Below are 26,800 nucleotides of genomic sequence, written 5' to 3' on the forward strand. Positions count from 1 at the left end.
ATGGTACGGGGACTTCCCTGGTGGCGCAGTGGATAAGACTCTCAGGGGGCCCAGTTTCGATCCCTGGTCAGGGAACTAGATCCCACATGCATGCTACAACTAAGGAGCTGTGGAATTGCAACTAAGGAGCCCGAGAGCCACAACTAAGGAGCCCGTTTGCCACAACTAAGACCTGGTGCAACCAAATACATAAATAAATAAATATTTTTTAAAAATTAAAAAAGAAATAAAAGAAATGGTACAGAGACCCCAGAGGCTGACACGCAAGCCTTTAATAAATAGGTAGGGTAGGTAGGGAGAGAGAGAAACAGCAAAAATGCGCGTGCACACACACACGCACCCCTTGGGATTATTTTAAATATTGTATGGATAAAGATCTTACTACATGGTAGTAAAAACAAGAATTAGTTATGCCATATTACTCTTTGGCATCTTGAAACTTTATAGCTTAGGAGACTGCATGGGGTATGCTGACTAAGAAGGACTATCTACCCATTTTCACGTGGATGAATTATATAAGGTGGGATTGGGGGAGCTTGAAATCCCAAACTCCACTAACTCTTGGTCATAGACATTACGATAAGCTTCAGACACAATCACAATGGGGCATAAAAATGAGATGCGAAGGGTCCTCTTGATGCTCGTCAGTGTCTCTGTCTGTTCTCAAAGCCCTCAGTAGGTGGCTCCCTCCACACTGTCAGGGAAGACTGTCTTGAGGTCCAGCACTCTGCATTTGGAATAGAACCCCAAAATGCAGTGGGATGACTGAGCCCTGTACCCATGGAAGGGAGGGAATCCAGAAAGAGACTAATAAAGTAGCTTTCACACTGTCCTCCACTATCGATGTTTTCTCAGAGTGGGGGAAAGAGGGCTGCCCGGAAAGCTCTGTTTTCACGTGCTCGAGATTACATGACGCTCAAAGGGTTCCACGGCTAAAACAAAGCTAGTAAACCACGGAGCCGGTAAATGTGAAGGCCCTTTGTAAACCGTAGTGTGACTTACAAATGCTAGTTTTTAATATTATCACTGCTGTTTCTTGTTTCCTGAGAAAATTTAAATGCCTGTTTTATTGGGAAATTGCTTAATTCGATAATAAATCTCAAGAAAAGGCACGGTTCCAAGTCAAATATTCATTTTCATCTCTAGCATGCTGTGCAGTAAGCACATTGAAAATGCTTTTTAAAGGAATTCCTAATGGGATTCATTTATTGGGGGAAGCAGGAACGGTTGACTGAACTTTTCCATCACAAATTTAATTCACAAGGGGTCAACCCAGTCATTCATCATCTGCAGTAAAGAAATTCAGCACAGTTCCCGGTTCTCACAAGGATATTAAGGGAAATGTTCCCTGCCTCCTTTGGTTGGAAGTGGGGGTCCTAAGGATCTACGTTCAATTACTGCAACCTGCATGTTTAATCCCAGGTTACAGCCAAACACCAAGGAATATTGAAAAATAATAACAATAGGAATCCAGCTTAACTCAATGCACATTATTTGTCCTAAAAAAGAGCAATGCAACTACACAATACTACATGGGATTCAAGTAAATAATAGTAGCAGAGACATATCATACTTACTCTGTGTCAGGCACTGGTCAAAGTGTACTGCATACATTATTTATCCCTCACAACAACCTGATGGGCTCAGAACCATGACTAGCTCTTTGACAGAGGAAGTCCAGAAAGTTACTGTTGGAGCTAGGATTCAAACCCAGGCAATCAGGCTCTAGAGGTGACCACACGATGTTTTAGTGGTTTAGTTTCAGTGCAGTCAGGAATAAGAGTATATATTTTGTTCTGATTTCTGCCAATTACACACATGCCCTTGTGCTTGATATCTTCCTTTGGTGCTTCCGGTTCCACCCCCAACACCTTTCTATCTTGCTCTATTGCTCTAGAGTCTGGCCTGTACGAACAGCATCAATGGGTTTCCAGTCAGGTCTGGCACTAGCTAGAGATTAGGGGTCAACGGGAGAGCAAGGTCAGTGTATTTATTTTCCTGGGTCCCTCAGTCAGGTCACTACTGGTCTGCTGTATCCCTCTGTTGACACCACAGTTCCTGTCAAATGACTTACTTCACTCTGGATTCCCCACCTTTCCCTCCCTCTGCTCCTAAAGGCCTACTGCTAAAATTGCCATAGCACGGAACCATGTTCCTTTATTGTCCCTAAACCCTGACCACATCTTTGTAAATGGTCCTTTATTAAACTTTCCTCAAATCACCATTCCAGGAATCTGAGCAGAGAATTCCATTCTCCAGCTAGTTTACATATGACTGGACCCCCCAAAATGCAGCATAACCCTCACTATCCCCACCTTCCACCCTCTGCACAACAGGCCCAGGACATAAATTCTACAGCTGTCCAAAAAACCCTCCATTCCTCCTATTACAAGCCTATATGAAAATTATTTTTCAATTTTCTTGGTTTTTGTAAGAGGCCAGACACTGAGGTCTACAAATAGAACAGCATTTTTTTTTTAAGATTTTCATGTTTACTGGTACTTTGAAAGTTTATAGTTTCATTTCTATTGTGTCTACATTTATTTTGCCTTGTCATTTGTATTTTGTACAGGAGTTAAAATGAAAGAACTAGAACTACAAGATTAAACATGGATAAATCTCAAAAATCTAATATGGAAATGAACAAAACTAATTCAAGAAAAAATACAATGGTAGAAATAGATTTATATAAAAAATTTAAACATGCAAAGCAATGCTGTATACAGTAGAACAGCATTTTTATTCTAACAATAGTCACTGGGTCTATCAAATCATCCTGAGTGTCAGCAACAGACTATTCACGTTGGGTGTTGGTCTCTTTGAGTTGAATGACCTTACTGACCTTATGATTCAGGTGTCATAAATCAGATACTTAGCCTAATTAAATACAAAAGTATCTGATCTATGCAGCTGATAACACTAGACAGTTGGCTTCTTGGAACCAGGTAGTAATATACCAGGAAATGTGATCTCATGGTGCGGAAAGATACCAGGTGCATCCTTGTTTTTCTTTCAATCTAATTAGCCATCCATCAGAAACAATGCATGTTTATAAAAATGTCTTGGCCTCAAAGACAGTGAATATCTGAATGGACCTTAACATCTCTTCTTCAAAACATCTCAAGTTGATCTTGTCATTTAATTTAACAGCTCACCCTGTGGTGACGGTAGAGGTTGTTTCCATTGAAAAGGATGTAAGAACAACACCCTGGGCCATAATTCAAAAAAAAAAAAGGTTCCCCACCCACTCCTCTCTCCTAATCCACCTTAACAGCGCTGATAACTCTTCACTGTTCTATCCTGGTTTCCACGTTGAAAGTCGAGCTTTATAGCTAGTCTTGGTTAGAAGGATGCACTTCTTTTTACCATTTTTTGATGTTTGCAAAGTTACATGCTTGTAGAGGTAAAGCACTCGCTGTCTTTAGTTCACCATCAGAAGGTGTCAGAACAGTCTTAAAGTCTATGAGCATGTACAACTACCAGTGGGATATATACAACAAACTGACACCTCTGAATTACAGTGTCATAGAAAAATGGCTAGAGATGGACGCATAATACACTGACAGATTTCAGCGATAAGCATTTGGGGACTCTCTCAGGGTACTTCTGGCCTGGCAGGAAGCCATGATCATGACCCAAAGTTAAAAGTCAGGAATTGTAGACCTTACTTCTCTAATTATAACTCTGCCACCTTCTTGATGTGCCAGAGTTCCTACACTATAAAATGAAAATTATCTGTATGACCTGACTCGCAGAGTCATTGGCATTAACCAAAGTGTTACGTATAAACAGTAATATCAAAAAACTTTGTGCTACTTTGCCTTGAAGAAATCAGTCAGAAATTATTTTAAGTGATTGAGAGCCTCACTGTCCTGAAACAGAGTCAAGATATAGTGTTTCTTTCAAATTACAGACGCTCTTTCTCTTCCTCCCTACCTGTAGTAGCTAGCCAGCCTCTAAGGTGCTCTCCAATGCTCATCACCTTCTGGTATTCACACACTCACAGAGTTCTCTCCCACACTGATCAGGGCTGACCTGTGTATCCAATAAGATATTCTGAAATGATAGTGTGTGATTTTCAAGGTTAGTTCATAAAGCTATTGGTATCACTCACTCTAGGAGAAATCATTTGCAATGTGAAGAGGACACTTGAGAAGCTTAATGGAATAGACCACATGATGAGGAACTAAGACGCCCTACCAAGAGCCAGCACCAGCTGCCAGTCCTGTGATTAAGCCGTCTTAGAAGCAGATCTTTAAACACCACTCAAGCTGAATGAATGTAATTCCAACTGACATCTTGACTGTAACCCCATGAGATCCCAAGCCAGAATCATTCAGCTAAGCTGCTCCTAAATTCTAGATCCATAGGAACTGTGTGAGATAATAAATGTTTGCTGGTATAAGCCACAAAGATTTTGGGGGGTGGAAGGGTAATTTACTTTATAGAAACATATAACTAACATACTATTTATTCTGATTTTCTATTCTATACAAGGTTTACCTTGACTGTATATATATTCTTTCTCCCAACCCTGACATACATACACCCATTTTTTTCAAGCAAGCCCTTTATTCAAGAGTATGGCAAAATGTCTCAGAGCAACAGGAGGGTGTGGACACTTTGATGATGACACAATTTTAAAGAATTAATGCTCCAAGATATACATGTCCATAGTTACACCTGTACAAATAATGAAGGTCTATGTGAAAAAGTGTCCTCATCCAAGAAATTGTTTACAAAAATAAATACCACATGTTTGATCTTCATAATGTATATAACCCTATTTATAACATGGTTGATTATTTCATTTTTTTATAGCAGCATAAGTGGAATACTGGTGATATCATTTTAACACCCAGACAGTTATAAGTAGTGAGTTAACGTCCTGCCATTAACTCCTGTTAACTGCAGGAACTGAGTCAGATTAGCCAAGCTGATAGCGAAACAAATGAGTTACACAGTTAGGAGGAACATTTTGCTGAAATACTGGGAAGGTCTAGCAGTGCACGTAAACTAAGTATGAGTTTCTTCAGCTGCAGAGAAATTTCAAACAATTATTAACTGTAACTTTGCTATGAGTCATGATTACATTATACAAGGAGTGCTAAAGAACTAATATTACCAGAAGCACCCAAAGCAGATAATACATCACTCTTCCCCACTTGCCTTCATATAAAATCAGTTTATCATTAACATTTCGGATCAATATTAAAATGTAATAAAATTAGAGAAGATACACATTTACTGTTTATGTCACTATATTTCCAAGACTGAAATAACAAAAAGGATGAAAAATCCATCTCTAAAAACTTTTGGGTACCTGTAGAATTTTTTAGTAAAACCATTTAAAAACTATTCTCAGTATTAGATTCCAATATAGTATTAGACCTGAAAACACAGATTACTTTGGTAGTATTGATATGAATTTCTCTTAAGAAAATCAGAATTCTAAATCAAACTAATAATATCAATACTGAATTGTACTTCAAATGAGGTTTTACTGTACACAAATTTAGTTTCTGCAAAGGGCAGAAATTTTCTTTTATACCAGTCCATAAAATAATCTTTTAAAGCTGTAAGAATTATACCAAAAGGAAAAATTCTAAAAGAATGAGATTCAATGTTTTATCTTCAAACAATAGCAGCAGAATTTTGCCAACTAGAAAATGGTATAAAGGGTAATGGTTATGGAATAAGAATTACAAAATGCTTTTCTGAAACACTCCAGTGAGTTTTAACTCCTTTGTACTAGATCTTACGTATCTATAGGCATACCTCATTGTACTGTGCTTTATTGCATTTTTTACAAATTGCATGCTTGGGGCAGTCCTGCATCGAGCAAGTCCGTCAGCGCCATTTTTACAACAGCATTTGTTCACTTCGTGTCTCTGTGTCACATTTTGGTAATCCTCGCAATATTTCAAACTTTTTCATTATGATTATAACTGTTATGGTGCTCTGTAATCAGTGATCTTTGATGTTACTATTATAATTATTTGGGGGCACTACAAACCACACCCAATAAGACAGTGAATTTAATCAGTAAGTGTGTATCTTCTGACTATTCTACTGGCCGGCCATTCCCCTAGTTGGGTAGATGAAACAGTCAGAAATACACATTTATCTCTCTCTCTCTCTTTCTTGGGGCCTTCCTATTCCTTCAGACACAAAAAATATTGAAATTAGGCCAATTAATAATCTTACAATGGCCTTTAAGTGTCCAAGTGAAAGAGTCACACACCTTTCACTTTGAATCATAAGCTAGAAATGATTAAGCTTAGTGGGAAAGGCACACTGAAAGCCAAGATAGGCTGAAAGGTAAGCCTCTTGCACCAAATTATAATTTGCCAAGTTATAAATGCAAAGGAAAAGTTCTTGAAGGAAATTAAAAGTGCTACTCTGGTGAACACACAGTGATAAGAAAGCAAAACAGCTTTATTGCTGATATGAAGAAAGATTTAGTTATCTGGATAAAAAAAATCAAACCAGTCACAACATTCCCTTAAGCCAAAGCCTAATCCATTGCAAGTCCCTAACTCTCTTCAATTTTTGAAGGCTGAGAGAGGTGAGGAAGCTGCAGAAGAAAAGTTTGAAGCCAGCAGAGGTTGGTTCGTGAGGTTTAAGGAAAGAAGCCATCTCCATAACATCCAAGTGCAAAGTGAAGCAGCAAGTGCTGATGTAGAAGCTGCAGCAGGTTACCCAGAAGATCTAGTTGAAATAATTAATGAAGGTGGCTACAGAAAATAACAGATTTTCAATGGAGGCAAACAGCCTTCTATGGGGAAAAGATGCCATCTAAGACTTTCATAGCTAGAGAGGAGAAGTCAATGCCTAGCTTCAAAGCTTCAAAAGAGAGGTTTACTCTCTTGTGAGGGACAGAAGTATTAGTCAGTGAATTTGTGCTTAATCAATTTTATTTATTGTTGTGTTAAAATTATATCCTTGTGAATCAAGGAATTTAAGACATACCTAGTATTTACAAATCTTTAAATGAATTAATTATTTAATAAAATTGTGAGTGGATTTATGCTCAATATAAATTCAAAAGGATTGAGTTATTTTACCCTGAGAAATCATTGTTGATTTAATTCTGAAAATTCCTATGCATTGGATTGTATCTATTTTTTATATATTCAAAGCTATCATTTCTCTTCATTTAATTTTATAATATCTGTTGAATGAGATAAAAAATAAAGGAAGAAAAGTGTTCAGAAATCAATTCTGGCAATGTTTTGGGATCAATATTCTCCATTTGTTTGAAAAGTACTGTTACCTTTATGTTGATCTTTGTGTTCTTGAGTTTTGTTTTTATTTTCATGTAAAATTGTATGCAAGGAATACTTTAACTATTTCCTCCCCTCCAAAACCTACATTGAGTATAATGACCTGCACAATAATCTCTCAGAAAAATCAAACAAGCTATCAAAGTATTACTTGTATGTCCATTTTATGCCTAGCTAAAAGGAATAAGACTTAGGCTCTGACATTAAGGAGATGGAAATATAACCATAGAAATCAAGTTAAATTACATGAAACAATTAGGAAAAATCAAGTGCTATGATATGTAACAGTGTTTCCCAAAAGATCCATGAGATGTTAATAGATGTTTTACTTTTTAAAAAAAAAAAAAAAGGCTTCCGTGGTCAAATACATTTGGGAAATATTTCATAAAACATTACCGTGTTGGCAATTCACAAAGTCTATTAGCATATTAATGACTGAAAAGTTTTGCAGCAAATAAAATGATTGTACTTTGATTAAACCAGAATATTCAAAAAATTTTCAACCATAGATGCCTTTGTTAAAATGTTCTTTTGATTATGAAAATTTCATAAATGAAGACAAAAAAACACAAGTATTTGCCTCATTAATTTAACAAGCATTAGTATTTTGCTATATTTGGTTCGGATTTTTTAATCTAAATAATAATAAAAGGTTACTTATGCAATTAAGGCCACCCCCGTCCCTCTTTTCCTCCTTCCTTCCCTATAGGTTACCATCATCCTGAAATTGGTGGATATTCTTGTCCATATATTTACTTTAACTCAGATGTTTGTATCCATGAGTAATACATAGGATTTCTTTATGTTTTAAATTTACAAAAATAGTATCATTTTTGTACATGCTGTGAGGTACTAATTTTATTTGACGTTATGTTTATGAGACAGATCCATGATAGGTTAACCTCGTATATTTTAACTGAGGAATTTTGTTCTTTGTATAGACCACAAAAATTAATTATCCAATAACCTATTAAGGACATGTGGCTTGTTCCCAATGTTTTCCTAGCGTAACCAACATTGTGGTGAACATTCTTGTACATATATCTTTGTGTTTCTGTTGAAGAGATGTTCTAGAGGATATGCCTAGAAATAGAATTAATAAGTCATAGGTACCTACATTATTAACTTTAGTCAATGTTTCAAACTTCTCTCCAAAGTAAATGAACTAAGTTACACACCAACCAATGCACTGCAGGAATTCCCAGGGACTCATCTGCAGACATTCAGGCATTACTTTATATTAATCTGATGTGTATGAACTTACAATGTGCTGATATATGATGTTAATTTCCCTTATTATTTTTGAAATCTGAACATATTTTCATAACGACCTTGGCCATCTGTCTTTCCTCTTTTGTGAAGTGGGAAGATTTGACAGAGTTGATTACATATTTCCTAAATTAATACTTCATTGTTCAAATTCACCATGAATAAGTTCCCTGATTTATGGTTTAATTTTCATTTTGTTTATTATTTCTTTGGTTGTATTTTGACAAGTTTTTATGCTTATCAATTTTATAAAGTTTGTACTTTGATGTCATGTTTTCTTCCAAAATTTTCAGTTTTATTTTTCTCATTGAGGATTGTGTTCCATGGCTATTTATTTGTGTGTTGTGTCATACAGGCATTTAATTGTCCCAGTGACATCTCTTGATAAATCTTTCTCTTCCGTACTGATTTTTGATGCCACCTCATCATATACGAAGTCTTTGTAACACAGAGGGGATCATTAGTAGTTGAGAGAAGGGAGAGGATTCACTACCACACTGACAATTATACACAAGGCACCGCATGAAGGAAGTAGTCTTCAGGTAAGGGCTGAATACTGGATGGACATAAAGGTTTTGGTGTCAGACAGATGTTCATTTTTATCCCTTCTGTAACACTACAAGTTAATCTTTCTGCAAAGGAATTTCTTCACTTGCGAATGGGGATAATACAAATTATCTAATAGTATTATTTAATGAGATAATATATTTACAAGTGGTTAGCATATTTTCTTGAATATAGTAGGTATTCAAAGAAGTTAACAGTAGTAATTGTAGTTCTGTAGTTGCTTGTAATAGTAGGAGTGGTAGAAGTATCTGATTAGGTTAGTAGCTATAAGACGGAAAAGGTAAACAAATCCAAAAGAAATTTCTAGGACAGGAAAGATAGAACTGGGGTATTGTCTGACTATAAAGGTGAGATTCGGACATGACTCTAAGCTGAGGCTTGGAGAGAAAGATATAAGAGGAATTGAAGATACTAGTTTAGGACAGAGGTTCTCAAAGCGTGGTTCCAGCAGCAGCAGTAGTTCTGAGAATTTATGAGAGATGCAAATTCAAGACCCCAAACCTACTGATTCAGCCACTCTGACTGACACGTGGCCCAGTAACCCGCATTTTAACAATCCCCTCCACCCCTCAGGTGATTCTGATGCTCACTCAAGTTTGAGACCCACTGTTTAGAACCTGATGAGCCAGAGGTGATGCTGAGAAACCAGGTGAACAAGGTGTCCAAGGAAATGTCAGAACTGAAGATGCAGATTTCTTACTTAAAAGGCTGAAATCCTCCTTTCCTGATGCCTTTGCTTGCTTCCAGTTATTGGTTTGGTTTTCCTTAATGGCTTCCCGATCTCAGAATCATTTCTCATCTTTCAAGTTCTCCTTGCAGTCCACCTACTCGGCAAAGCCATGTCAAGTGTGCAACCCTTAATCACTCTCCATCCTGCCCCCAGTCTCCCTCCTGCAGTGCTCTTCTCCTGCTTTCGGCTTGGAGGATGCAATGTGTCTGGCACAGTTTCATCTAACATTAAATACCATGTACATTACAGAGCTTTATATATAATAAATGAAGACAGTAATAGCCTAGAACACGGCTTTTAATAGTAGGAATCCCTGGCCATTAAATATAAAACAGTTATCAATATATGTATATCTAGTGACCCTTCTCTGGCCCCCGAAACACAGAAGCCTGCAAAGAACATGCTGGGTCTACACTATTGAAGAGCACTTTTATTTTCAAAATGAATTTCATCTTGAATCCAATAGGTGTAAGTGTGAAAAAAGAGGTGAGTAGTAGCCAGCCACAGAAAACATTTACCAATTTTCAGATTTCTCCATGTGTCTTTCAGGGAGTTTTATTGATTCTTTGATAGAGACAGAGGTAATAAATAATAAGAGGTCTCATTACAATAGCTTATCAGAGACCTGACCAGTGTATTAATTTTGGCCATAAAATGTGTCAGTTCCAGATGCAAGGATCAGCTCAACTGTGGTGACAAGGATCACCTGTGTAGACCTTTGAGACAGGTAAATCTACCGTGGCATTCTCTGGAGCAGGACGCACCTGGGAATATCACCTTCATTTTAAACTAGTGCTGACTGGCTTGTAATATCTGGGAATCCACATTTAGTAAAACGAAATCAATCTTCAGGGACTTGAAACATGTCACTCCTATTATTTATAAATACAAGGTAATTCCTGTGTGTTTCTTTATGTGTTTTTCCTTTTACTTTATAATTTGTATATTGCATGCAAACATAACATGTGAACTTAAAATCTATAAAACATATCCATATAAAACATATGGGATAGTATGTAAAACCCAGACCAATAAAAATGTATTTTATTAACACTCTATATAGCATATTTAACAACAGAAGCAAAATTAACCTACATTTTTCAGTATTTTGGATAGCGGAATACTGCTTCCTTTATGATGTGCCTTCTTCACAATAAAATTAATTACTTGGGTGTTTATCTAGAACCACAACTAGAATTCCGAAAGCAAGTTATAGGGTTGAAATTGCCCATTAATATTGTGTTTCCTAAATTGCCCATGTATTTCCTAAATTCCCTATCATAAGGAAATAAGTAGTATTATTCATTACAGTACCAATGTTAGTAATAATGACACAAATGAAATATGTACGTGGAAATATTTGTAAATCTTATTCAAACTTGTACCAGATTTCTATTTATAGAATTCATACAAAAGCAAAAACAAACACACACACCCACAAATGAACACACAAAAACATATGGACAATGGCTTTCTTGATAGTTAAGAAATAAGATAACAATATCAACAGCAGCAAGTAACAGTGAGAGTCAAAACTGTTTTCTTGTTATGTTATGTTATAATCTGGGACTAGGATAGTGAACAATGAAGTGAGGCAATGTTTCAGCAGCCCTGAATTGATAGGCAGAGGCAACCACGTGCATATACTCCATGAGGATTTCAAAACTTGGGGCTTCCCTGGTGGCGCAGTGGTTGAGAGTCCGCCTGCCGAGGCAGGGGACACGGGTTCATGCCCCGGTCCGGGAAGATCCCACATGCCGCGGAGCAGCTGGGCCTGTGAGCCACGGCCGACGAGCCTGCACGTCCAGAGGCTGTGCTCCGCAATGGGAGAGGCCACAACAGTGAGAGGCCCACATCCCCCCGCAAAAAAACCTTAATGAAAACCACTTTTCTTATTTAAATGAAGAGAACTGTTCTTTGCCTTTCTTCTGGGCAACGTTACTATGCTGTAAAATATTGACTAGGGATAGTAATTAACAATTCATCTGATGTAACAATAGGGATAGTCTATATCAGAAGTTCTGAAAGCATAATCCACAGATCCCTAGAAGTCCCAGGAAACATTTCAAGAGTTTGTGGAGTCAAAACAATTCTCTATTATTTATCATTTTCAATTTTTGTCTTTTTCACTGTGTTGGTCTGTGCTAGGTTGGCATTTGCACTGAAGGTACAAAAACAATGGTGGGTAAAATTACTTGCGCTTAGAACAAATCAAAGCAGTAGAAACAACCTGGACTAGTGCACATTTCATGCACCACCATTCACCAAAATGTCAGTTTTACTTAAGAAAATCATTGATGAAGTAGTAAAAAACTGTAATTCTGTTAAGTCTTGGCACTTAAGTACAAACCTTAATATACTATATGACAGAAACTGAAGATATTAATAAAGCATTTCTACTATGTAATGAAATAGATAGTTGTATTCATTGCCTGCTGCTGTGTAACAAATTACCCTAAGATTTAGCAGCTTAAAATGATATACACTTATTATCTTAGTTTCTGTGGGTCAGGAACTCATGCACTGCTTCGCGGGGTCCTCTGGCCCAGGTTTCTTACCAGGCTGCAATTAAGGTGCCAACTGGGGCCACCTGGGGCATCTCAAGCTCTAACTGCGGAGGGATCCACTTCCAACCTCACTCATGGTTGTTGGGAGGATTCAGCTGGTTGAGGGATTTTGGACAGAGGACCTCGGTTCCCTACTGGTTATTGTCTGGAGGCCACTCTCCGTTCCTTGCCAGGTTGCCCTCTCCATGAGGGCAAGCCCTGGAGAAGAAACAGAGAGAGAAAAGCCCAGCAAGATGGAAATCACAGTCTTTTGTGATCCAGAAACAGAAGCGGCACCTTCTCACTTTTGCCATATTCTATTTGTTATAAGCAAATTACTTAGCCCATCCCACACTTGAGGGAAGGGAGTTACACAAGAGTATGAACCCCCAGGGGCTGGGATCATCAAGAGTTAAATCAGAAGCTGCCATCCACAATGGTCATCTCTGGGAGAAGCACTTGTGTGACACTTTGCACTGCAAGGTGAACTAGCTTCTCTTTTCTTTACAGACCATTTTTACTTGGAAGAATCATTAACAAACAAACTTTAATGATTCAGCATTGGGTATTTTTTTAGATATTTGCAGAATTGAGTATTTCTAGAAAATGAACAAAGTCAGTTTTGTCAATTCAAGGAAAACAGTGTTGATACTCAATATGCCATAGAACTCAAATATTTAAATGAATGCTAGAATTTTGGACAACTTGTATCTGGCAACAGTGTCTTACCAGTTTCTCAATATATATAAAACCTTTGCTAAAGATTTTGGCAGCAATATTAAAGAATGTTGGGTTTGATATTGTGTACGGAAATGTGTTAACATTCAAAAGAGCTGTGAAACTCAAGGAGCCAATGTTTTTCAAATGACCAATTGATGCTTTTAAGAATCATGGATGTAACCATTTAAAGTGCAGGATAGACCAATGAAGTTCACGGAACAGTATAAAAAGTTCATTAATACGGTTTCAGTTCTACCTTGCAATCAACCTTTAAGAAACTACTACTTACAGAGTTCTAATGTGGTGTAAAAGGAGAATATCCACAGCTGTCTGAAAGGGGTGTTAACATACTTCTTCATTTTCAACTGTGTAACTGTGTGAGGCTGGATCTTCTCCATGTACTTCAACCACAACCACAAATGGCAACAGTCTTACTGCTGTGGAAGCAGATATGAGAATCCAGCCAATTTCTATTAAGCCAAACACTGAAAGTATTTACAAATACGTATAAAGGCATATCTCATCTCATGAAATTATTTTTATTTGAAAAATAGTTTTTTTCATTAAAAATATTTACATTGTTACTTCTAAATGAATTATTTAAGAACGTCTCTTTAATTCCCAGCATGATATATATTGAAAGATATGATCCACATAAACAAACGTTTTCTGAGTTCCTCAATACATTTTAAGAGTGCTGAAGGATCCTAAGAGCAAAACATTTGAGAACCACTGGGCTAGATTTTGCTGTTTTACCAGTAATCCCAGAATCTCAGCGGCTTGAACAAAATGATTTATTTCTTTTTCACACTACAAGTCCACTGGTGTAGGCTGAGGGAATGTGCTCGTGGTTTCCTCAGGAAACCAGGCTCACAGAGAGTACATCAAGATTCTACACTCACAATAACAAGAAAAATAGGGGGATGGCAAAATTTGCAAAGGCTTATAAAGTTTACCTGGAAGTTATGTATGCGACTCCTACTTGCTAGTCATCTTCCTAAGAAAGCCACATGGCCACACCTAATTCAGGGACACACAATTCTGCCATATACCTAAAAGGAAATCCAGAAATATGCAGTAAACAATACTAATGACCACCAGATATGCCAACTCCCCTCCATAGACAGCAGGGGCACTGAGTTGAAAAGGATTATGAAGCTGCATCTTAGCTCATGAGGCTCACTAATTTCCTATGGCCATTGAAACAAATTACCACAAATTTAGTGTCTTAAAATAATGCAAGTGTATTTTATGAGAGTCCTGGAAATCAGAAGTCCTAAAAACAGAGTGTTAGCAGGAATGTGTTCCTTGCACAGTTTCGAGGAGATAATCAGTTCTTTACCTTTTCCAGTTTGTAGAAAACATGGATTATAACAATATTTATCCTTTAAACCAAATATGACTGAGCACCTGCCGGTATGAGGCACTATTATAATGCTAGGGATACTGAGCTGAACAAAAGGCACAGTCCCAACTCTGAGAGCTTCCATTCCAGTGGAAGGAGAAATAGAATAAACAAGTAAACAAATATGCACATATATGTTAGGAGAAGGATATGCACACAACAAAGAAAAGGCAGGAGAAAGTAATTGAGAGTGATGTAAGAGGTGCTGTTTTAGATAAGGTGGTCAGCAAAGGCCTCTCTGATCAGACAATTGATTGAGTTGATCCATGAATAAAGGGAAGGAAGAAATCATGATATCTGGAAGAACATTCAGGCACTGAAAATAGCAACTGAAGAGGCGTTTGTGTGGGAGGATGCTTGGAATGTCTGAGAGACAGCAAGGGGGCCAGTGTGTGGCTGGGCAGAAGGAGAGGAGGAGATGAGGTCAGAGAGAGAGAGAGCTAAAGTGCAGATAAGGTAGTGTCCCAAGGACTGTGAGAAGGACATAGCCCTTGCTCTGAGACGGACAGCCACAGGGACATTTACTTATAGGAGCGTTATAATACAGGTTACATTTAAGGGGTCACTGACTAATGTGGGGAGAATATAACCCCAGGGTCAAGGCTAAAAGCCTCAAGAGTAGTCAGGAAGTCATTGAAATAACATAGGAAGGAGATGACGCTGATTTGGATTAGAACTGTAATGGTGGAGGTACTGAGAACTGTCTGGATTCTAGATAGAATTTGAAAATAAAGTCAATAGATACACTGATGGATTAGACGATTTGGATGTGAAAGGATCACTACCAAGAAAAGTGATTACTCTTCAAAACCAGAAGGGAGGGAGAGATGGAGGAAAGAAGGAAGGAAGGATTTTTGTACCAGAATGAATAGGTAGGTCTTCTTGGAAAATTAATTCCATGACTTAGGGAAATCTTTGGATATTAGTTAGAAGAAAGATGAATCTTATACAAGCAAAACATGCTTACCTAGCATCAAAACCTTGAATGGTGTTAGGCAAGTCTGGCATATGTAGCTGCTTCTGTACATCTGTGTAGTCTATGAGAAGTAATTTCCCTTTTATGAGTCCAAGCTGATGATGTCGCTTTCAACATTATTACAACGTGATTTATTGTTATCTAATCCACACTTGAGTAAAATGGCCCTGTCCTTCTCTGAACAGAATAAAATTTCTCTTGAGTAGAGTTTTTAACAAGTCTGTGTGAAGGTCACATTTGCTGTCAATTCCACACTCTCAGGCTAAACAGGTAAACATTCTACCAAATAAACCAAGACACTAATCAGAGGTGGACTGTTTCTCCACAAAGGAGCCATAATTTGCTAGTGCCATCTACAAAGCCCTGTTTTTCAGTTTCTTTTCAAAATATTGATATTAAAGCATTGATTAAGCTGAATAGAATTATTAAGCACATATATTATTCATCTACTTTTTAATACATGAGAACCTTTTAAGTAAGTAATATTTTTGTTTTAATTTACTTTTGTTTCCACAGTCAGACATTAAACCCTGAGTCAGGCTGCACTGAGAAAAGACATCAGAAAACTGTGTTATAGATGTCCAATTCCTATTTTCAATTTATCACTGTGTTAATTTTATTTTCTAATTATTATTAGATACATCCACTTGTCTCCACTGGCACCACCGTCACCATCCTGGTCCAAGCTAGAGTCACCTGCAGCCTGGGGGTAACAATGTTCTCCCACCTGATCTCTGCATCAGTCTTGCCCAGCTCTGATCCTTCTCTGCAGAGCAGTTAGACTGATCTTCTCCAAAACTCAAATCACATAATATTTTCCCTTGACTTAAAAACTTATAAAGGCTTCCAAAGGTTCATAGGATAATGAAAAACCACTGGGGACCTGCAGATGCCTGTGATTAGCTTCTCCATCCTCTTCAGCCAGGAAGACCCTTCTGCTCTCATTGCTTTGGCTCTGTCCTTTCCTGGACTAGCTCTGCTCCCAGCTGTTCCAAGATCTTTGCACAGGCTGTCCCCCATCAGGACACTCTTTATTCCCACACTCTCTTAGCTCCTCTTTTTTTTTTTTTTTTCTGGTACGCAGGCCTCTCACTGTTGTGGCCTCTCCCGTTGCAGAGCACAGGCTCCGGACGCGCAGGCTCAGCGGCCATGGCTCACGGGCCCAGCTGTTCTGCGGCATGTGGGATCCTCCTGGACCAGGGTACGAACCCGTGTCTCCTGCAACGGCAGGCGGACTCCCAACCACTGCGCCACCAGGGAAGCCCTCTTAGCTCCTCTTTATCCTTCAGGTCTCTAGCCATTCTGCTTTACTTTTTCCGGGAACATTTCCCTGACCATCCTGCTTCACCCCATGGAGATCAAATCTCCCTGTTTTATGCTCTAATCACCCCATGTTCCTCTAGCTCCTAGCACTTACGAAGACAGCAACTTTACACTAAGCTGGGCAGTTATGATAATGGCCATCTACCTTACCAGATGGCAAGCTTCGAGAGGGAGGGACCCACACCAGCCTGCTCTAGAGTAAGATGGGCACTCAGTAACTATTTGGTGAATAACAAGTATATATAAATTATTCACAAAAGAAACGTTTGCCAAAATTAGAAAAGAGTTAAAATGGAAGATATCAAAATCCTTGAGTAGGGCTTCCCTGGTGGCGCAGTGGTTAAGAGTCCGCCTGCCAATGCAGGGGACGTGGGTTCGTGCCCCAGTCTGGGAAGATCCCACATGCCGCGGAGCGGCTGGGCCCATGAGCCATGGCCGCTGAGCCTGCGTGTCCGGAGCCTGTGCTCTGCAATGGGAGAGGCTGCAACAGTGAGAGGCCCACGTACTGCAAAAAAAAAAAAAAAATCCTTGAGTAAAACTGATATATTTAGACATCTAAATATTTAAATAACCAACTGTGATTGTGAAATGGATATTTGGAGGAAAAGAGGCTTGGTAAATTCAGATCTTTTGATTTTACTCAAAGGCCATTTTTCTGTTGACCTACTGCCTCGAGGGCTTTGAAAACCTTACAGTTTTGTTTTGCTGTACCTCAGCAGCTGTAACCTCTAAGTATTAAGGTTTTGTTTTTGTTTTTTTATAGCAGTGCTAAAAAGAGATCCAGATGTCACTAACTAACTGGCTTAGAAAGCAAATGAAACACATGTCAAAAACACAGCCCCAAGAAATAAGTGAATCAGAAAATCATTTCAGTGCTACAGTGTCCAAAATTCTGGGGCTATTCACCCTTTTATCTTTGGAGGTCCATGTTCAACACGTATTGTAAATATATCGGCAGTCTCACAATTTGAATGAGCTCAATTTTGGTTGTATGAATATATATACAAGACAAACGTTCTCACTACTCTGCAGCAATCATAAGGCTCTACTCAAAAGACAGTCTGCTCTCAAATCAGTGTAGGACAAACCGACATATCCTTCTAGAGGGCCTGTACAGTGGCTTTTCGTCTGATCTTTATCTGGGCTACAGACTCAAAGCAATAAGCTTTCAACCATTTGTCTTGATTTTTAACAAACAGAAACCAAGGCTTCCCTGTCTAAAATGTACGAAAATACTTCTGAAAAAAACAAGTACTAATAACAATATCGAGCTTTAGTACAGGTTGACCCAACAACTTCCCATGGACGTAGTAAGAATTATTTTTGACATTTTTAAGGAGGAAATCCATTCCCAATCACCCTCCCCAATTCCCATATTGCACTTTTCAAAAGACTAGACTTAATCAGTTTGATTTTCAGGAGCAAAACGAGGTGAAGCAGGGCTAAAAATGTAATAAAAATTTCACCTGACCTCATTAGCAAAATGCTTGAACAGATGAAATAATGTGTTCATAAGAATCAGCAGGAATATGACCCACCTTTAAAAGCTGTGACAACTCATGAACTTCTGAATCCCAATGTGCCTCTTTGAACCCACAGCTAGAAGCAGAGCTACTGTGGTAATCGTCAGTGCCAGTCATCAAATATTTTCACTTTTTTCCCCCTTTCTGCGCACCCGGTAGGATTGCATTTAATATCATGGCATGACCGTGAACTTGCTTTGGCCAATGAAACGTCAGAAGCTGTGGGTATCACTTTGGTATAGAAGCTCTAACAGCCAGTGCACAATTTGCAGTGTTTGTTTCCCACTGCTGTTGCACTTGTGTTGCTGCAGATGGTAGAAACACCTTCATTCTGGGCCTCTAATTGTAAAGACATGGATGAGAGCCTGAGTCAACCCCTTGTGGACACACATCTTGAGTGAGAAGTATGCCTTTGCTCTTTTAAGCCTTTACAAGTTGAAATTGTTCATTTCTCTAGCATAACCAAGTCCATACTGAGTGATATATATTTGTAAATACAAGTCATCAAAAATAATTTCAAATTTTATACTATGATTATATATACATGCATATATATATATATATATATACATTTATTTATATTTATATACAGATATCATGGGATGAAAGAGACCAAAGGATGCAAAAACTATAGAATGTTATCAGATTTCAATTCCTTATTCTATAGCTCTCTCATATTTCCTTTTAGGATTTTTAGCCTGAGACAGGAAACCTATATGCATTTCTAGAATTATTGACGGGTAAGTACAGCATCTGCTGTACTCTCTTTCACAGGTACAGCACAATTTATTGGTTACCGAAAACATTTGTTCTTCAAATGCATCCCCTGGGGAAGTCAGAGTTCATCCTCTAGTGTTTTCCAGTCTTACGTTCGTATTAAAATATCTGAAAGAACATCCATTTTCATGCATTATCAACAGGAACACATCATCTTAAGAGACGGTACAGCTGACTATATTTATGCACAATTTGCTGAGCAATGCCAAACACTGGAAACATCATGAATCAGTTGATGATTCAACAGAAGTCGCTGAGCACCTAGAATCGCATCTTTTGTCTGCTGCCTAATGACGTCCCTTGAATTAAATAACAACTCAGAGACAGAGAAAAGCTGAGGGAGAGTTTAGTTCATCCACCTACACAGAGCAGGGTAAATCTGTTTTTCTTACTTCCAGATAAATGTCAACAATTTCGTCATTTAAGCAAAAACAAAATTCCGAGAAAGGACTTCCTGTATTTCAGGCAAACCGCTACCTATTCTGTGCCCACGCAGATCTCTTGCCTCTTCTTAGGAGAATCTGGACATAAATGAGAGCGAGTTGTATGGCAGTGTAACAAAAGTGAGCAGTTTGCTTTGCCATGGCTGCTTTTCTTGATTTATGAAGAAGAAATGCAAGAAAAGGAACTGAGCTCTAACAATTCCCTTATCTCTAACACAGGGCTAATAATATCATTTACAACTTAGGGCTCTGAGAATTGAATGAGCTAATCCACACAAATTGCCTGGCACATAGGAGTGGCTCCACAAACTGTAATTGTTATAATAATAATAAGAGGGGGGAACCTCAAGATGGCGGAGAAGTAAGACGTGGAGATCACCTTCCTCCCCACAAATACATCAGAAATACATCTACATGAGGAACAACTCCTACATGACACCTACTGAACGCTGGCAGAAGACCTCAGACTTCCCAAAAGGCAAGAAACTTTTACCCTACCTGGGTAGGGTAAAAGAAAAAAGAAAAAACAGAGACAAAAGAATAGGGACGGGACCTGCACCTCGGGGAGGGAGCTGTGAAGGAGGAAAAGTTTCCACACACTAGGAAGGCCCTTCACTGGCAGGGCTGGGGGAGGGGAAGCTTCGGAGCTGCGGAGGAGAGCGCAGCAACAGGGGTGCGGAGGGCAAAGCGGAGAGATTCCCGCACAGAGGATCGGTGCCGACCAGCACTCACCAGCCCGAGAGGCTTGTCTGCTCACCCACCGGGGCGGGCGGGGCTGGGAGCTGAGGCTCGGGCTTCGGAAGTCAGACCCCAGGGAGAAGACTGGGGTTGGCTGTGTGAACACAGCCTGAAGGGGCCTAGTGTGCCACAGCTAGCTGGGAGGGAGTCCGGGAAAAAGTCTGGACCTGCCTAAGAGGCAAGAGACCATTGTTTCAGGGTGCGTGAGGAGAGGGGCTTCAGAGCACTGCCTAAACGAGCTCCAGAGATGGGTGCGAGCCATGGCTATGAGCGTGGACCCCAGAGACGGGCATGAGATGCTAAGGCTGCTGCTGCAGCCAGCAAGAAGCCTGTGTGCGAGCACAGGTCACTACACCTCCTCTCCCGGGAGCCTGTGCAGCCCGCCACTGCCAGGGTCCCGTGATCCAGGGACAACTTCCCCGGGAGAACCCACGGCGCGCCCCAAGCTGTTGTAATGTCATGGCAGCCTCTGCCGCCGCAGGCCCGCCCCTCACTTGGTGCCCCTCCCTCCCTTCGGCCCGAGTGAGCCAGAGCCCCCTAATCAGTCGCTCCTTTAACCCCCTCTTGTCTGGGCGAAGAACAGATGCCATACAGCGACGTACATGCAGAGGCGGGACCAAATCCAAAGCTGAGCCCCTGGGAGCTGTGAGAACAAAGAAGAGAAAGGGAAATCTCTCCCAGCAGCCTCAGGAGCAGCGGATTAAAGCTCCACAATCAACTTGATGTACCCTGCATCTGTGGAATACCTGAATAGACAAGGAATCAGCCCAAAATTGAGGCGGTGGACCTTGGGAGGAACTGTAGACTTGGTGGTGTTTGCTTTCTGCATCTGATTTGTTTCTGGTTTTGTGTTTATCTTAGTTTAGTATTTAGAGTTTATTATCACTGGTAGATTTGTTTATTGATTTGGTTGCTCTCTTTCTTTTTTTTTTATATATAGATATATATATCTTTTCCCCCTTTCTCTTTTTGTGACTGTGTATGTATATGCGTCTTCATGTGATTTGTCTGTACAGTTTTGCTTTTACAGTTTGTCCTAGGGTTCTGTCCATTTTTGATTTTTTTTTTGGTATGGTTTTTAGAACTTGTTATCATTGGTGGATTTCTTTTTCGGTGTAGCTGCTCTCTTTCTTTTTTGTTATTACTTTTTAACTTTTTTATTTTTAATAATTTTTTTCTTTAAATAACTTTCTTTTCTTTATTTCTTCCTCTCTTTCTTCATTTATCCCTCCCTTCCTTCCTCCCTTCCTCCCTCCCTCCCTCCCTCCTTTCTTTCTTTCTTTTCCTTCTCTCTTTCTCTCTTTCTTTCTTTCTCCCATTTCTTCTGAGCCGTGTGGCTGATAGGGTCTTGGAGCTCCAGCCAGGTGTCAGGGCTGTGCCTCTGAGGTGGGAGAGCCGACTTCAGGAGCTTGGTCCACCAGAGACCTCCCGGCTCCACGTAATACCAAATGGCGAAAATCTCCCAGAGATCTCCATCCCAATGCTAAGACCCAGCTCCATTCAACGACCAGCAAGCTACAGTGCTGGACACCCTATACTAAAAATGTAGTGAGACAGGAACACAGCCCCACTCATTAGCAGAGAGGCTGCCTAAAATCATAATAAGGCCACAGGCACAAAACACACCACCGGACATGGTCCTGTCCACCACAAAGACAAGATCCAGCCTCATCTACCAGAACACAGGCACTGTCCCCTCCACCAGAAAGCCTACAAAACCCACTGAACCAACCTTAGCCACTGGGGGCAGACACCAAAAACAACGGGAACTATGAACCTGCAGCCTGCGAAAAGAGACCCCAGACACAGTAAGTCAGGCAAAATGAGAAGACAGAGAAAAGCACAACAGATGAAGGAGCAAGGTAAAAACAAATCAGACCAAACAAATGAAGAGGAAACAGGCAGTCTACCTCAAAAAGAATTCAGAGTAATGAGAGTAAAGATGATCTAAAATCCTGGAAATAGAATGGAGAAAATTCAAGAAACGTTTAACAAGGACCAAGAAGAACTAAAGAGCAAACAAACAATTATGAACAACACAATAAATGAAATTAAAACTTCTATTGAAGGAATCAAAGCAGAAAAACTGAGGCAGAAGAATGGACAAATGACCTGGAAGATAAAAGAGCGGAAATAACTAACGCAGAGAAGAATAAAGAAAAAAGAATGAAAAGAATTGAGGACAGTCTCAGAGATCTCTGGACAACATTAAATGCACCAACATTCGAATTACAGGGGCCCCAGAAGGAGAAGAGAAAAAGAAAGGGACTGAGAAAATATTTGAAGAGTTGATAGTAGAAAACTTCCATAATATGGGAAAGGAAATAGTCAGTCAAGCCCAGGAAGCACAGAGAGTCCCAAACAGGATAAATCCAAGGAGAAACACACCAAGACACATATTAATCAAACTATCAAAAATTAAATACAATGAAAAAATATTAAAAGCAGCAAGGGAAAAATAACATAGAAGGGAATCCCATTATGGTTAACAGCTGATCTTTCAGCACAACCTCTGCAAGCCAGAAGGGAGTGGCAGGACATATTTAAAGTGATGAAAGGGAAAAACCTATAACCAAGATTACTGTACCCAGCAAGAATCTCATTCAGATTCAATGGAGAAATTAAAACCGTTACAGACAAGCAAAGGCTAAGAGAATTCAGCACCACCAAACCAGTTTTACAACAACTGCTAAAGGAACTTCTCTAGGCAAGAAACACAAGAGAAGGAAAAGGCCTATAATAACTAACCCAAAACAATGAAGAAAATGTAATAGGAACATACATATCGATAATTACCTTAAATGTAGGAGGATTAAATGCTCCAATCAAAAGACACAGACTGGCTGAATGGATACAAAAACAAGACCCATATATATGCTGTCTACAAGAGACCCACTTCAGACCTAGGGACACATACAAACTGAAGTGAGGGGATGGAAAAAGATATTCCATTCAAATGGAAATCAAAAGAAAGCTGGAGTAGTGATTCTCATATCAGACAAAATAGACTTTAAAATAAGGACGACTACAAGAGGCAAAGAAGAACACTACATAATGATCAAGGGACCAATCCAAGAAGAAGATATAACAATTGTAAATATTTATGCACCCAAAATAGGAGCACTACAATACATGAGGAAAATGCTAACAGCCATAAAAGCGGAAATCGACAGTAACACAATCATAGTAGGGGACTTTAACACCCCACTTTCTCCAATGGACAGATAAACCAATATGGAAATAAATAAGGAAACACAAGCTTTAAATAATACATTAAGCAAGATGGACTTAATGGATATTTATAGGACATTCCATCGAAAAACAACAAAATACACTTTCTTCTCAAGTGCTCATGAACACTCTACAGGATAGATCATATCTTGGGTCACAAATCAAGCCTTGGTAAACTTAAGAAAATTGAAATCAGATAAAGTACCTTTTACAACCACAACGCTATGAAACTAGATATCAATTATAGGAAAAAATCTGTAAAAAATACAAACACATGGAGGCTAAACAATAAACTACTAAATAACCAAGAGATCACTGAAGAAATCAAAGAGGAAATCAAAAAATACCGAGAAACAAATGACAATGAAAACATGATGACCCAAAACCTATGGATGCAGCAAAAGCAGTTCTAAGAGGGAAGTTTATAGCTATACAATCCTACCTTAAGAAACAGGAAACATCTCGAATAAACAACCTAATCTTGCACCTAAAGCAATTAGAGAAAGAAGAACAAAAAAACCCCAAAGCTAGCAGAAGGAAAGAAATCATAAAAATCAGATCAGAAATAAATGAAAAAGAAATGAAGGAAACAATAGCAAAGATCAATAAAACTAAAAGCTGGTTCTTTAAGAAGATAAACAAAATTGATAAACCATTAGCCAGACTCATCAAGAAAAAAAAGGGAGAAGACTCAAATCAATAGAATCAGAAATGAAAAAGGAGAAGTAACAACTGACACTTAAGAAATAAAAAGGATCATGAGAGATTACTACAATCAACTCTATGCCAACAAAATGGACCACCTGGAAGAAATGAACAAATTCTTAGAAAAGCACAACCTTACAAGACTGAACCAGGAAGAAACAGAAAATATAAACAGACCAATCACAAGCACTGAAATTGAGACTGTGATTAAAAATCTCCCAAAAAACAAAAGCCTGGGACCAGATGGCTTCACAGGCGAATTCTATCAAACATTTAGAGAAGAGCTAATGCCTATCCTTCCCAAACTCTTCCAAAATATAGCAGAGGGAGGAATACTCCGAAACTCATTCTATGAGGCCACCATCACCCTGATACCAAAACCAGACAACGATGTCACAAAGAAAGAAAACTACAGGCCAATATCACTGATGAACATAGATGCAAAAATCCTCAACAAAATACTAGCAAACAGAATCCAATAGCACATTAAAAGGATCATACACCATAATAAGTGGGGTTTATTCCAGGAATGCAAGGATTCTTCAATATATGCAAATCAATCAATGAGATAAACCATATTAACAAATTGAAGGAAAAAACCATGTGATAATCTCAATAGATGCAGAGAAAGCTTTCAACAAAATTCAACACCCATTTATGATAAAAACTCTCCAGAAAGTAGGCAGAGAGGGGACTTACCTCAACATAATAAAGGCCATATATGACAAACCCACAGCCAACATCATTTTCAATGGTGAAAAACTGAAAGCATTTCCACTAAGATCAGGAACAAGACAAGGTTGTCCCCTCTCACCACTATTATTCAACATAGTTTTGGAAGCTTTAGCCACAGCAATCAGAGAAAAAAAGAAATAAAAAGAATCCAAATCAAAAAAGAAGTAAAGCTGTCACTGTTTGCAGATACATACAGAATCCTAAAGATGTTACCAGAAAACTAGTGGAGCTAATCAATGAATTTGGTAAAGTAGCAGGATACAAAATTAATGCACAGAAATCTCTTGCATCCCTTTACACTAACAATGAAAAATCTGAAAGAGAAATTAAGGAAACACTCCCATTTACCATTGCAAAAAAAAAAGAATAAAATAGCTAGGAATAAACCTACCTAAGGAGACAAAAGACCTGTATGTAGAAAACTATAAGACACTGATGAAAGAAGTTAGAGGTGATACAAACAGGTGGAGAGGCATACCATGTTCTTGGATTGGAAGAATCAACAATGTGAAAATGACTATACTACCCAAAGTAATCTACAGATTCAGTGCATTCGCTATAGAACTACCAATGGCATTTTTCACAGAACTAGAACAAAAAATTTCACAATTTGTATAGAAATACAAAAGACCCTGAGTAGCCAAAGCAATCTTGAGAAAGAAAAACGGAGCTGGAGGAATCAGGCTCCCGCATTTCAGACTATGATACAAAGTTCCAGTAATCAAGACAGTATGGTACTGGCAGAAAAACAGACATATAGATCAACGGAACAGGCTAGAAAGCCCAAAGATAAACCCATGCACATATGGTCACCTTATCTTTGATAAAGGAAGCAAGAATTTACAATGGAGAAAAGACAGCCTCTTCAATAAGTGGTGATGGGAAAACTGGACAGCTACCTACAAAAGAATGAAATTAGAACTCTCCCTAACACCATGCACAAAAATAAACTCAAAATGGTTTAAAGACCTAAATGTAAGGCCAGACACTATAAAACTCTTAGAGGAAAACATAGGCAGAACACTCTATGACATAAATCACAGCAAGATCCTTTTTGACCCACTTCCTAGAGAAATGGAAATAAAAATAAAAACAAAAATAAACAAATGGGACCTAATGAAACTTAAAAGCTTTTGCACAGCTAAGGAAACCATAAACAAGATGAAAAGACAACCCTCAGAATGGGAGAAAATATTTGCAAATGAAGCAACTGGCAAAGGATTAATCTCCAAAATTTATAAGCAGCTCATGCAGCTCAATATCGAAAAACAAACAACCCCACCCAAAATGGGCAGAAGATCTAAATAGACATTTCTCCAAAGAAGATCTACAGACTGACAACAAACACATGAAAGAATACTCAACAGCATTAATCATTAGAGAAATGAAAATCAAAACTACAATGAGGTATCACCTCACACTAGTCAAAATGGCCATGATCAAATAATCTACAAACAGTAAATGCTGGAGAGGGTGTGGAGAAAAGGGAACCCTCTTCCACTGTTGGTGGGAATGTAAATTGATGCAGCCACTATGGTGAACAGTATGGAGTTTCCTTAAAAAACTAAAAATAGAACTATCATACGACCCAGCAATCCCACTACTGGGCATATACCCTGAGAAAACCGTAATTCAAAAAGAGTCATGTACCACAATGTTCATTGCAGCTCTATTTAAAATAGCCAGGACATGGAAGCAACCTAAGTGTCCATCGACAGATGAATGTATAAAGAAGAAGTGGCACATATAGACAATGGAATATTACTCAGCCATGAAAAGAAACGAATTTGAGTTATTTTTAGTGGGATGGATGGACCTAGAGTGTG

The sequence above is a fragment of the Phocoena phocoena genome, chromosome 5 (genome assembly GCF_963924675.1).
Source record: "Phocoena phocoena chromosome 5, mPhoPho1.1, whole genome shotgun sequence".
Classification (NCBI taxonomy): Eukaryota; Metazoa; Chordata; class Mammalia; order Artiodactyla; family Phocoenidae; genus Phocoena; species Phocoena phocoena.